Raw genomic sequence first — 11,026 nt, 5'->3', positions numbered from 1 at the left:
GCATGGAGCCAGCTTCTCCCTCTGCCTATGTCTTTGCCTCTTTCTCTCTCTCATGAATAAATAAAATCTTTTTTAAAAATCACTTTAAATATTTGGAGACTAATACACATAAATGCAAATATCCTCAAAGGAATGCTAGCAAACCACATTCAGCACCCTAAAAGTTTTACACTATTGAAATTGGATTTACCCCTGGGATACAAGAATGTCTCAATTTATGCAAAACAGTAAATGTAATATTCCACATTAAAGGATAAAAATCATATAATCATCTCAATGCAGAAAAAGCATTTGACAAACTTCAACACCTGTTCATGATAAAAAGTTTGTAACAAATTGAGTATACCTTAACATAATAAAAGGCATATATGAAAAGCACATAGCTAACATCATACTCAATATTGAAAAGCCAAAATCTTTTCCTCTAAGATTATGAACAAGGGTACCCACTCTCTCCACTTTTATTCAACGTAGTACTGGAAGTCCTAGCCAGAGCAATTGGGTAAGAAAAATAATTGAAAGGTATTCAAAATGGAAAGGAAGAAATAATGTCTGTTTGCAGATAAACTGTTCTTATATGTAGAAAAGATGACAGGCTATACCAAAACAAACTGTAAAAACTAATAAATGAATTCAGTAAAGTTTTAGAATACAAAATCAACATATAAAAATCAGTTTTGCATTTCTACAGACTATCTGGAAAAGACATTAGTAAAACAATCCTCTTGACAATAGCCACAAAGAGAATAAAATACTTCAGAATAAATTTAACCAAAGAAATGGGATCCCTGGGTGGCGCAGCGGTTTGGCGCCTGCCTTTGGCCCGGGGCGTGATCCTGGAGAGCTGGGATCAAATCCCACGTCGGGCTCCCGCTGCATGGAGCCTGCTTCTCCCTCTGCCTGTGTCTCTGCCTCTCTCTCTCTCCCTCTCTCTCTCTCTCTCTCTCTCTCTGTGTGACTATCATAAATAAATAAAATTAAAAATTAAAAAAAATTTAACCAAAGAAGTGAAAGATTTAAAGACTGAAAACTATAAAACATTGATGAAAAAAATCAGAGACACAAATAAATGGGAAGATATCCCATGTTCATTGATTGGAAGAATTAATGATATTAAGATGTCCATTCTACCCGAAGTAATCTACAGATTGAATGCAATCCCTATCAAAATTCCAATGACATCTTTTCACAGAAATAGAAAAAAAGTCTAAGGTTTATATGGAACCACAAAAGACACTGACTAGCTCAATCTTTTTTTTTTTTTTTTTTAAGATTTATTTATTGGGATCCCTGGGTGGTGCAGCGGTTTGGCGCCTGCCTTTGGCCCAGGGCGCGATCCTGGAGACCCGGGATCGAATCCCACGTCGGGCTCCCAGTGCATGGAGCCTGCTTCTCCCTCTGCCTGTATCTCTGCCTCTCTCTCTCTCTCTCTCTGTGTGACTATTATAAATAAATTTAAAAAATTAAAGATTTATTTATTTATTTATTCAGAGAGAGAGAGAGAGAGAGAGGCAGAGACACAGGCAGAGAGAGAAGCAGGCTCCATGCAGGGAGACCCTCCATCCCGGGTCTCCAGGATTACACCCTGGGCTGCAGGTGGCGCTAAACCGCTGAGCCACCGGGGCTGCCCTGACTAGCTCAATCTTAAGGAGAACAAAGCTGGAGGCATCAAATGCCCTCTCTTCAAACTACACTACAAAGTTATATTAATGAAACACATACAGTACTGCCATCAAAACAGACACATAGATCAATGGAACAGAAGAGAAAGGCAGGAAATAAACCCACAAATAAAGGCAACTAATTTTTTGGCAAAGGCATCAAGAATATACAATGGGGGAAAGGATAGTCTCTTTAATAAATGGTGTTGGAAAAATGCATAAGACCTGAAACAGTAAAGCTAGAAGAACAGAAAAGGAAAGCTCCCTGACATTGACATTAGAAATAATTTTTTTAAATTAACATCAAAGCACAGGAAACAAAACTAATCAACTGGGACTATATCAAACTAAAAAGTTTCTTCACAGCCATGGAAACAACACAATGAAAAGGCAAGGAGGTTATGCTGTCTACTTTGTGTGTATATAAAATAGCAATTAACCAAAATGTATGTGTCAATTTTTGTGAGTCTTCTGAAGAGTTGGCATTAAATGATAAAACTTCCCTTCAAAGGTATTTGTATAGGGACATCTGGGTGGCTTAGCGGTTGAGCAGCTGCCTTTGGCTCAGGGCGTGATCCTGGTTGAGCAGCTGCCTTTGGCTCAGGGTGTGATCCCAGTTCCGGGATCGAATCCTGAATTGGGCTCCCTGCAAGGAGCCAGCTTCTCCCTCTGTCTGTGTCTCTGCCTCTCTCTGTGTGTCTCTCAAATAAAAAAATAAAATCTTTTATAAAAAGATTGAATAATATAATTTGTATATATCATGTTTTCATCATCCATTCATCTGTTGATGAGCATTTGGTTTGTTTCCACATGTTAGCTATCATGAACAGGGCTGCAGTGAACATGGAACTGCTAATATCTATTCCAGGTCCTGATTTCATTTCTTTTGGGTATGTACCTGGAAATAGTATTACTGGATCAAATGGTAGTTCTATTTTTGGTGTTTTAAAGGAATATCCATGATGTATTCCATAGCAGCTGTACCACTTTGCATTCCCACCAACAGTGTGAAAGGGTTCTAGTTTCTCACATCATTGGCAAGACTTGTATTTTGCTTTTCTGATATGGTTGTCCTGTCAGGTGTGAAGTGATATTTCATTGGGGTTTTGATTTGCATTTCACTGATGATTAGTGACCATGAACATTTTCTCATATACCGGTTGGCCATATGTTTATCTTGGGAGAAAGGTTTATGAAGTCATTTGCCCATTTTAAAAGTCAGGTTGTTAGGGTTTGCTTTGTTTTGTTTCTAATGGGAGAAAGAGAGAGAATGCGCATGAGCAAATGGGAAGGGGCAGAGGGAAAAGTAGAGAGAATCTTAAGCAGGCTCCACACACAGCATGGAGCCTGACTCAGGGCTTGATCTCATGACCCTGAGATCATGACCCCAGCAGACACTGAGAGTTGAATGCTCAACTGACTGAGCCACCCATGCGCCCCTAGTTTTTGCTTTGTTTTTTGTTGTGTGTGTGTGTGTGTGTGTGTGTCCTTTACTGAGTTGTAGGAGTAAATTATATATTTTATATTTTATATATTTTAGAGATTAAATCTGTAGCAGATATAGAGCTTATAAATATTTTTCCCCATTCCTTAGGTTGCCTATTCACTCTATAACCACTGATCTTTTTACTATCAGTAGTTTTGGCTTTTCTGGAATGTCCTACAATTGGAATCATCTGCTACATAGCCTTTTCCAGTTGGCTTCTTTCATTTAGTATTATGCACTTGTTTCCTCTGTGTCTTTTCAAAGCATAGCATATTTCTTTTAATCACTGAATAATATTGTTTGTATGAATGTACCAAGATTTTTTTATTCATTCTCCTAGGTAAAGATATCTTGATTGTTTCTAAGTTTTGGGAATTATGCATAAACCTGTTGTACACCCATATAGCAATATTGTGTGGACATAACTTCTCAGCTCATTTGGGCACATGCATGGTTACTGCATTCCATGGTAACAGTATATTTAGTTATGTAAGAAACTTTCCAATTCATTTAAGAAGTGCTATACTATTTTTATTTTCCATGAAATAAGAGTTTTTGTTGCTTAACATCCTTGCCAGTTATTAATATTGTCATTATTTGAGAAAAAAAATATTGTCATTATTTTAGTCTTTTTTTTAAAGATTTGTTTATTTTGGAGAGAGAGAGAGCATAAGTGGGAGAGGCAGAGGGAGTGGGAGAGAGAATTGCAATCAAACTCTGCATTGAGCATAGAGCCCGACGGGATTTGATCCCAGGACCCTGAGATCACAACCTGAGCTGAAACCAAGAGTCAGGTGCTTAGCCAACTGTGCTACCCAGGTGTCCCTGTCATTATTTTAGATTTTAGTCATTCAAGTAGGTAGTGGTATCTCATTTTTTGAAATCTGTTGTTTTTTATCTAATTTTTCTAATGACATATGTTGTACATTTTTATATTCTCCTAACTTTGTCTTTTGCAGAGAAGATATTTTTTAATTTTAATCAGCTGCATCTTATCCCATTTTTATTGATAAATTGTGATTTTTGTGTTGTATCTCAAAATTTACCACCAAACATAAGGTTACATAGATTTTCCCCTCTGTTATTTTCTAGGGGTCTTACAATTTTGTATTTTACATTTAGATCTATAATACATTTTGAATGAAATTTTGTGAAAAGTGTAAATTCTATATATAGATTCATTTTTTTTTTACTTGTGGTTTTTCACTTCTAGCACCATACTTTAAAAAGATTGTCCTTTGTCCATTTAATTGCCTTTGCTTCTTTGTCAGAGGTAAGTGGATGATATTTGTGTTGACCTATTTCTGGGCTCTCAGTTTCAATTTCTGTACATCTGTTGGGATGATCCTGTGGTGGGGTTTTAGGGTTTCTTCCTCTTTTTTTGTCTTTTAAAAAATATTTTATTTATTACTTAAGAGAGAGAGAGAGAGAGCATGAACAGGTGGAGGGGCAAAAGGAGAGTATATCCAAACAGACTCCCGCTGAGCCCAGACCAGGATAGTGGGGCTCAATCCCAGGAACGTGAGGTCATGACCTGAGCTGAAACCAATTTTTTCTTAAGTATTATTTATTCCATTATCTTGCAATCATATTACCTAAGGTATGAATGGTAATTATATGGCAAGAGAATACAATTTCTTTTAAGGCCTCTGTAGTTTGTTTTTTTGTGCAGAAATACATCATATTTTGTACAAATTTTGGAGAACTTATATACTTATTCATTCACGAGAAATACATCTTTGCCTCCTTATCCCTTAATCCCACTCAGCCACTTGCAGTAGAGAGCACATCAAGGTTCACAGCTGCTCTGAAGATCACCTGCTTTGCTGTGGTCTGGCCCAGCACAGTACCAGGGGGCCTTGGTGGGCCACCTACCCCTCAGGCTGTGCTCTCAATGACAACAGCAATGCCTTGGCCGCCTCCGATATAGTGGTGTATTTCCTGCCCCAATCCTTAATTCATAAACCAGGTGTGCCATAGTTCTTGTTCCAGATCCTCCCAGAGGATGACCCAAAGCAATGGCTCCGCCATTCACATTGGTTTTACTTGGGTCAAGATCCAAACTCTTCTCAACTGCTAAGTACTGAGGAGCAAAAGCTTCATTCACCTCTACCAAATCCAGTCCTTAAGACTCCATCCTGTTTTCTTCAGTTCCCCGTTGATAGCAGAGATAGGACCAATACCCATGATAGAGGGACATCCAGACACGAAATAGCCCACAATTCTTGCCAGTGATGTGAAGTTGTGTGTGTGTGTGTGTGTGTGTGTGTGTGTAATAGCATCTTCACTATCTATGATTAACAGCTCCAGCGCCATCAGATACCCTTGATGCGTTCCCTGCAGTCACAATTTCTTTCTTGAATACTGGGGGAAGTTTATTTAACTGATCCAGGGTTGTTAGAGGCTGAGCATGCTCATCTACTGTGTCTTTCCCCTTCTTAGCCTTCACCTCAGTTGGTGCCATCTCATTATTAAAGTAGCCAGCATCATTAGCAGCTTTCTACCCCTACTGGGACTACAGGGCGTACTTGTCACAGTCTTCTCTATGTTTTGCAGCAAGAGTCTCTGCAGCAATTCCCATGGGGAGTTGGATATACTGATCTGTTAATCTTCACCACAAAGCATCTTCCAGCTTGAGATCTGATTCAAACTTGATTCCAAAACATATGTTTCTGGTATGGTAGGGAGACTGACTTATATCAGTCTTGTAGTCCTGGGACTAATCCCCTTCCTTATGATGTATTATCCTTCATATGTGTTGAAGAATCAGATTTTCTGATAAATTTAAAAAGTTTTTTTAAAAAGATTATTTATTTATTTATTTATTTATTTATTTATTTATTTATTTATTTATTTATTTAAAAGAGAGGGAGAGGGAGTGCAAGTGGGAGGAGGGGCAGAAGGAGAGAATTTTCAAGTAGACTCCTTGCTGAGTATGCAACTGGACAGAGGGCTTGATTTCATGACCCACGAGATCATGACCTGAGCCAAAACCAAGAGTTGGTTGCTCAACTAAGAGAGCCACTCAAGTGCCCTAAATTTTCTGGTAATTTGTGTGTATTTTATATATATAAGTAAGGGTTAATTGGCTTGTAGGGTTTTTTTAAGATTTTATTTTTATTTATTTATGACAGACACCCACACACACACACACAGAGAGAGAGAGAGAGAGAGAGAGGCAGAGACACAGGCAGAGGGAGAAGCAGGCTCCATGCAGGGAGCCCGACGCAGGACTTGATCCAGGGTCTCGAGGATCACACCCCGGGCTGAAGGCAGTACCAAACCGTTGGGCCACCGGGGCTGCCCTGGCCTGTAGTTTTTGTATATTTTCTGTATATCACTTTTTGATCAAAAGAATCTTAACCTCATAGAATGGATGGGGGAATATTCCTTCTTTCTATTCTGGAAGATTTTGTGAAAACTAGTGACATTTGTTTTAAATGGTAGGTAGAATTCCTTACTGAAGGCAGCTGGGCTTGGGATTTTCTTGTGGGAAGATGTCCAATTATTATTAGTGTATTTCTCTGTAGATTTTCTTATAAAAAAAAGGATTTTATTTATTTATTCATGAGAGACACAGAGAGAGAGGCAGAGACACAGGCAGAGGGAGAAGCAGGCGCCATGCAAGGAGCCTTGATGCGGGACTGAATCCTAGGTCTCCAGGATCACGCCCTGGGCTGAAGGCGGCGCTAAACCGCTAAACCGACTGCCCTGTAGATTTTCTTCTTCTATCAATTTTAATAATTTGTGTCTTTTAAGGAATTTGTATATTTCATCGAAATTGTTTAAATTTGGTGGTAAAGTTGCCCATAATATTTCCTTTTGATACTTAAAAAAAAAAGGATTTTATTTAATTATTTGAGAGAGAGAGCACAAGCAGAGGGGAGGGGCAGAGGAAGAGGGAGAAGCAGGCTCCCAGCTGATCAGGGAACCCCACGTGGGGCTCCATCGCAGCACCCTGGGATCATGAGCAGCTGAAGGCAGATGCTTAACTGGCTGAGCCACCCAGGTGCCCCTCCTCATGATACTTTTAATTTCTGTAAGGTCAGTAATGATATTTCCCCTTCATTCCCAATTTTCTTAATTTCTCTTATTTTCTTTTTTAAGCTTTTATTCATTTATTTGAGAGAGAGAGTGGAGGGAGGGGAGAGGGAGAGGCAGAGAATCTTAAGCAGACTCTAATGTGGGGCATGGAGCTCAAAGTGGGGCTCAATCCCACAACCCTGAGATCATGACCTGAGCCAAAACCAAGAGTCAGATACTTAACTGAGCCACTCATGCGCCCCTCTCCTCTTATTTTCTTGACCTACCTAAACTAAAGCTGTCAATTTCATTAATTTTTTGAAAGAACCAGCTTTTTATTTTCATCAATTTTTGTAGTGTTTTCCTGCTTGAGTTTTGTTAATCTTTATAAATAAAGTCTATGTGTTCCCCCTCTCCTGCATTTGGCAGAGACTCAAAGGCAAACAGAGGAGTGGGAATGCTTTATAACAGAAAAAAGGTAAGGTTTCAGGTATGCCTTGATTGTAGAATGCTGGCATGAGGAAGTAGCAGGGGAAGCTAAATAAAAGTGGGAATCTTGTGTGATCTGTTAAGTGTACATATTTAGCACTCTCTGGTTGCTCCTAAGTAGGAAGTTTGGGCAAAAATTAGGGAAGGTCCTAGTAATTAAGTCCCTAACTGCTGACTTTTCTGCAATATATTGTAAAAAGCTGTAATACAGGGTATATAGGGTATTCTGTAAGTCATTCTAGGAATCAGGACCAAATCATTAAACACAGGACGTGTCCTTGAATTGTGACCATGTCTTGATTTATAAAGGTGACTGGGTGAACATGGAGAGGTCAATGCCATTAAGAGGAAAATTGTGCTACTCAACAGTTTCCTGTGTTATGAGTGGTAAATTAACATTTGCTTAGTACAGCACTAAGGTCCTCAAATAAATGAATAAAAGCTTTTTTAAAAAAGAAGAAAATAAGAGAAATTAAGAAAATCTGCAATGAAGAAATATTACTGACCCTACAGAAATTAAAAATATCATAAGGAGGGGCACCTGGGTTGCTCAGCCAGGTAAGCATCTGCCTTCAGCTGCTCATGATCCCAGGTGCCTGATGGTGGATCAGATCACAGTTCAATGACAGACCATGAGAGAAGTTGAAATAGAGAAGTGTATACTCAACAGGTCTTGGAGGAAGTACATGGCACACTTCCAGGGGCCACACAGGGACATCAAGGCAAAAGTGCAGGCAGAAAGAAAGGCAGGACCCAGTGCACATGCCTTTACTAGGGTCCATGGGTTGAGTGCTTTTGGGTTTCCCAGCTGAAGTCAGATTGGTCAACTCATTTTTCTTTATGGGGCTTGAACCCATGACCCTAATATCAAGACCTGAGCTGAGATCAAGAGACAGAGGTTTAAGTGATTTAGCCACACAGGTGGCCCCAGGTGATCAGTTCAAACCAAAAAGAGCTGAGTTTTGATAAGCTCCATGAAGGTCCTTTTTTTTTTTTTTTTTTTTTTTTGTTTCCAAGAAGGTCTTATGTAAGGGTGAACATAAGGCAAAGGTGCTGGGAGGCTGTGGACAATTAATTACAAGGGTCTTTGGAAAGTCCTATCAGGAACTTACATTTGTTTGTGGCTCTTTGGGCTGTTATGTAGGACATGTGGTTCCATGAAAGGGTATGACTTGTCAGTGTAAGGTCCCTGCAGGCGGCTTGGCCAAACAAAGTGGATACCGAGACAATGATACCATGAGGTAACTTGGCTAAATTTTCAAATCCTGGAAATAAGAGACCAAGCACACCACAGAGGTCCACATGAAACCATGTCACACGCAAGAAGGAGGGCATGGGAGGAGGAAATGAGTGCCTTTATGACTAAAGTGTCAGGAAGTACCTAGGTAGAGACATGCCCTATTCGGCAGGAAGCAAAACACACATTAGGGTTTGTTCTTGAGGTATTTTTTAAAATATTTTATTTATTTATTCGTGAGAGACACAGAGAGAGAGGCAGAGACACAGGCAGAGGGAGAAGCAGGCTCCACGCAAGAAGGCCAACGTGGGACTCGATCCCGGGACTCCAGGATCACGCCCTGGGCCGAAGGCAGGCGCTAAACCGCTGAGCCATCCAGGAATCCCCGTTATTTGTAATAGGAGTTTTGCAAGTCTGTGAAACTGACTTTCAAGAGAGAAGTACACATCTTTGACTATTAGTTTGGCCTTCAGATAAATGAATGTTTAATAGACAAACACAGGACAGTCCTAAATACAGAGAGCAGCTGGCAACCCTATCCCCAATGTGTCCTATGCACCCGCTATTGTGCCTGAAACCCAGTAGGTATACACCACATTATTTAGATCAGTAAATACATACCACAGCACAGTTTGCCTGTTCATTTCACCTTTTAGGCAAGTCTTTCAAAATATTGTCTCTATCCCTCCAAGCAGTTACTGGCCACATTGTCAAGTATAAAAAAAAAATCTCATTTTGGAGAAAAAAACATGAGTGTGGCCCAGATTGAAGCACAGCCACAGGCTTAGCTTCATTCTCTTGCTTTTCAGATTTCATGGTCTGTCAACCTTCACTGAGATCTTAGCCTTTCTTAATTTTTTTTAACGTACTACATGTATGTTTCCTTAGAAGTATTTCTGCTACACTCTGAAAAACTGATCATGTCAGTAATTTCCAATTCACAAATGTTTTTCACAGATAATTTCCACTCCCTGTGATGGCACTGTTGCTAGAATTTTAGTGAAACAATAAACTCCTTCCCAGAAAGGATATGAGATAGGTAGTGGATCCCTAACCTTTGTCTCAAGAACAGGATGCTCCCTTTTTACAGGTGCCCCAACTACGAAAGGAGCACACACCATTCTGGCAGAAGATGGCATGTCTCAGATCACTGTTCTTTTCAGATTTCTAAAAAAGATTTTATTCATTTATTCATGAGAGAAAGAGAGAGAGAGAGAGAGAGAGAGAGAGGGGCAGAGACACAGGCTCCACGCAGGGAGCCCGACGTGGGACTCGATCCCGGGTCCTCAAGATCACACCTCGGGCCGGAGGCAGGCGCTAAACCGCTGAGCCACCCAGGGATCCTCACATTTCAGATTTTTAAAGGAATTGACAAATACCTCAGGTATGTAGTAGTAGCGTTTCAAGAAATACTACTCACTCAGTGGGTTCAAACACAATCACTGTCTGACTCTGAAGGCATGAATGATGTTTTCCTGGGAATCAGCACAGCTTCATCCTGCTTGTTGTTCACCCTACCTACTTCAGTGCCCCATCATATCTTCTCCTCCATGGCTCTGTCTGAAGCATTTCTTTCTTATCCTGTGACAAATATGCTACTCGTTAAAACTAACTCCAGAGATCCAGTCTACATTTGAAAAGTGACAAGGTCGTTGACAGCTATGAGTCGAGGTGGCATCGTGATACGGTGTGTCCCTTTGGATCTGATAGCCTTTGGGAACCTATCAAGCTTCGAAGCATATGGAGTAACAGGTCTCTAATCTTTCTGTGACTTCCAGACTGAGCTCCAAGAAATCTGGGTAAGTCCCATTAAAGAACAGGCGAGGCCCCACACCACCTGTGGAGCCACGGAACTCCATTTCCCAGAGCCCCTGCGGAGGCCTGGACTGGTCCTTCACCCGCCACGTAAGGAGGAGGGCCTTCGTCTTCTGCGGAAGTTGGTAGCGATAGCGGAAACTACGATACCCATAAATCTGCGGTGCGGGGCGGTGGCGGCGGCGACTGAGCCAATGAAGCCTTGAGAGAAGAATGCTTGAGTGCGCATCGTGTGGAGGCGGGACTTCCGGCGTTCCTTCCCGTCAGTTTGGTGGCTGTCCGGCTCGGGGGTTCAGGGCTTTCTAGGCGCTTGGC

General features: G+C 40.7%; 1 pseudogene; it reads right to left on the bottom strand.

Annotated features, from left to right (window-relative positions):
• Window positions 1-5,025: 5,025 nt before the first annotated feature.
• LOC119870262 lies at window positions 5,026-10,940 on the bottom strand (annotated as a pseudogene).
• Between the last annotated feature and the right edge of the window lie 86 nt (window positions 10,941-11,026).

The sequence above is a fragment of the Canis lupus genome, chromosome 1, assembly GCF_011100685.1.
Source record: "Canis lupus familiaris isolate Mischka breed German Shepherd chromosome 1, alternate assembly UU_Cfam_GSD_1.0, whole genome shotgun sequence".
In the NCBI taxonomy this organism is placed as follows: Eukaryota; Metazoa; Chordata; class Mammalia; order Carnivora; family Canidae; genus Canis; species Canis lupus.
The sequence above is the reverse complement of the archived record's forward strand: the minus strand, read 5'-3'. Positions and strand labels throughout refer to the sequence as shown.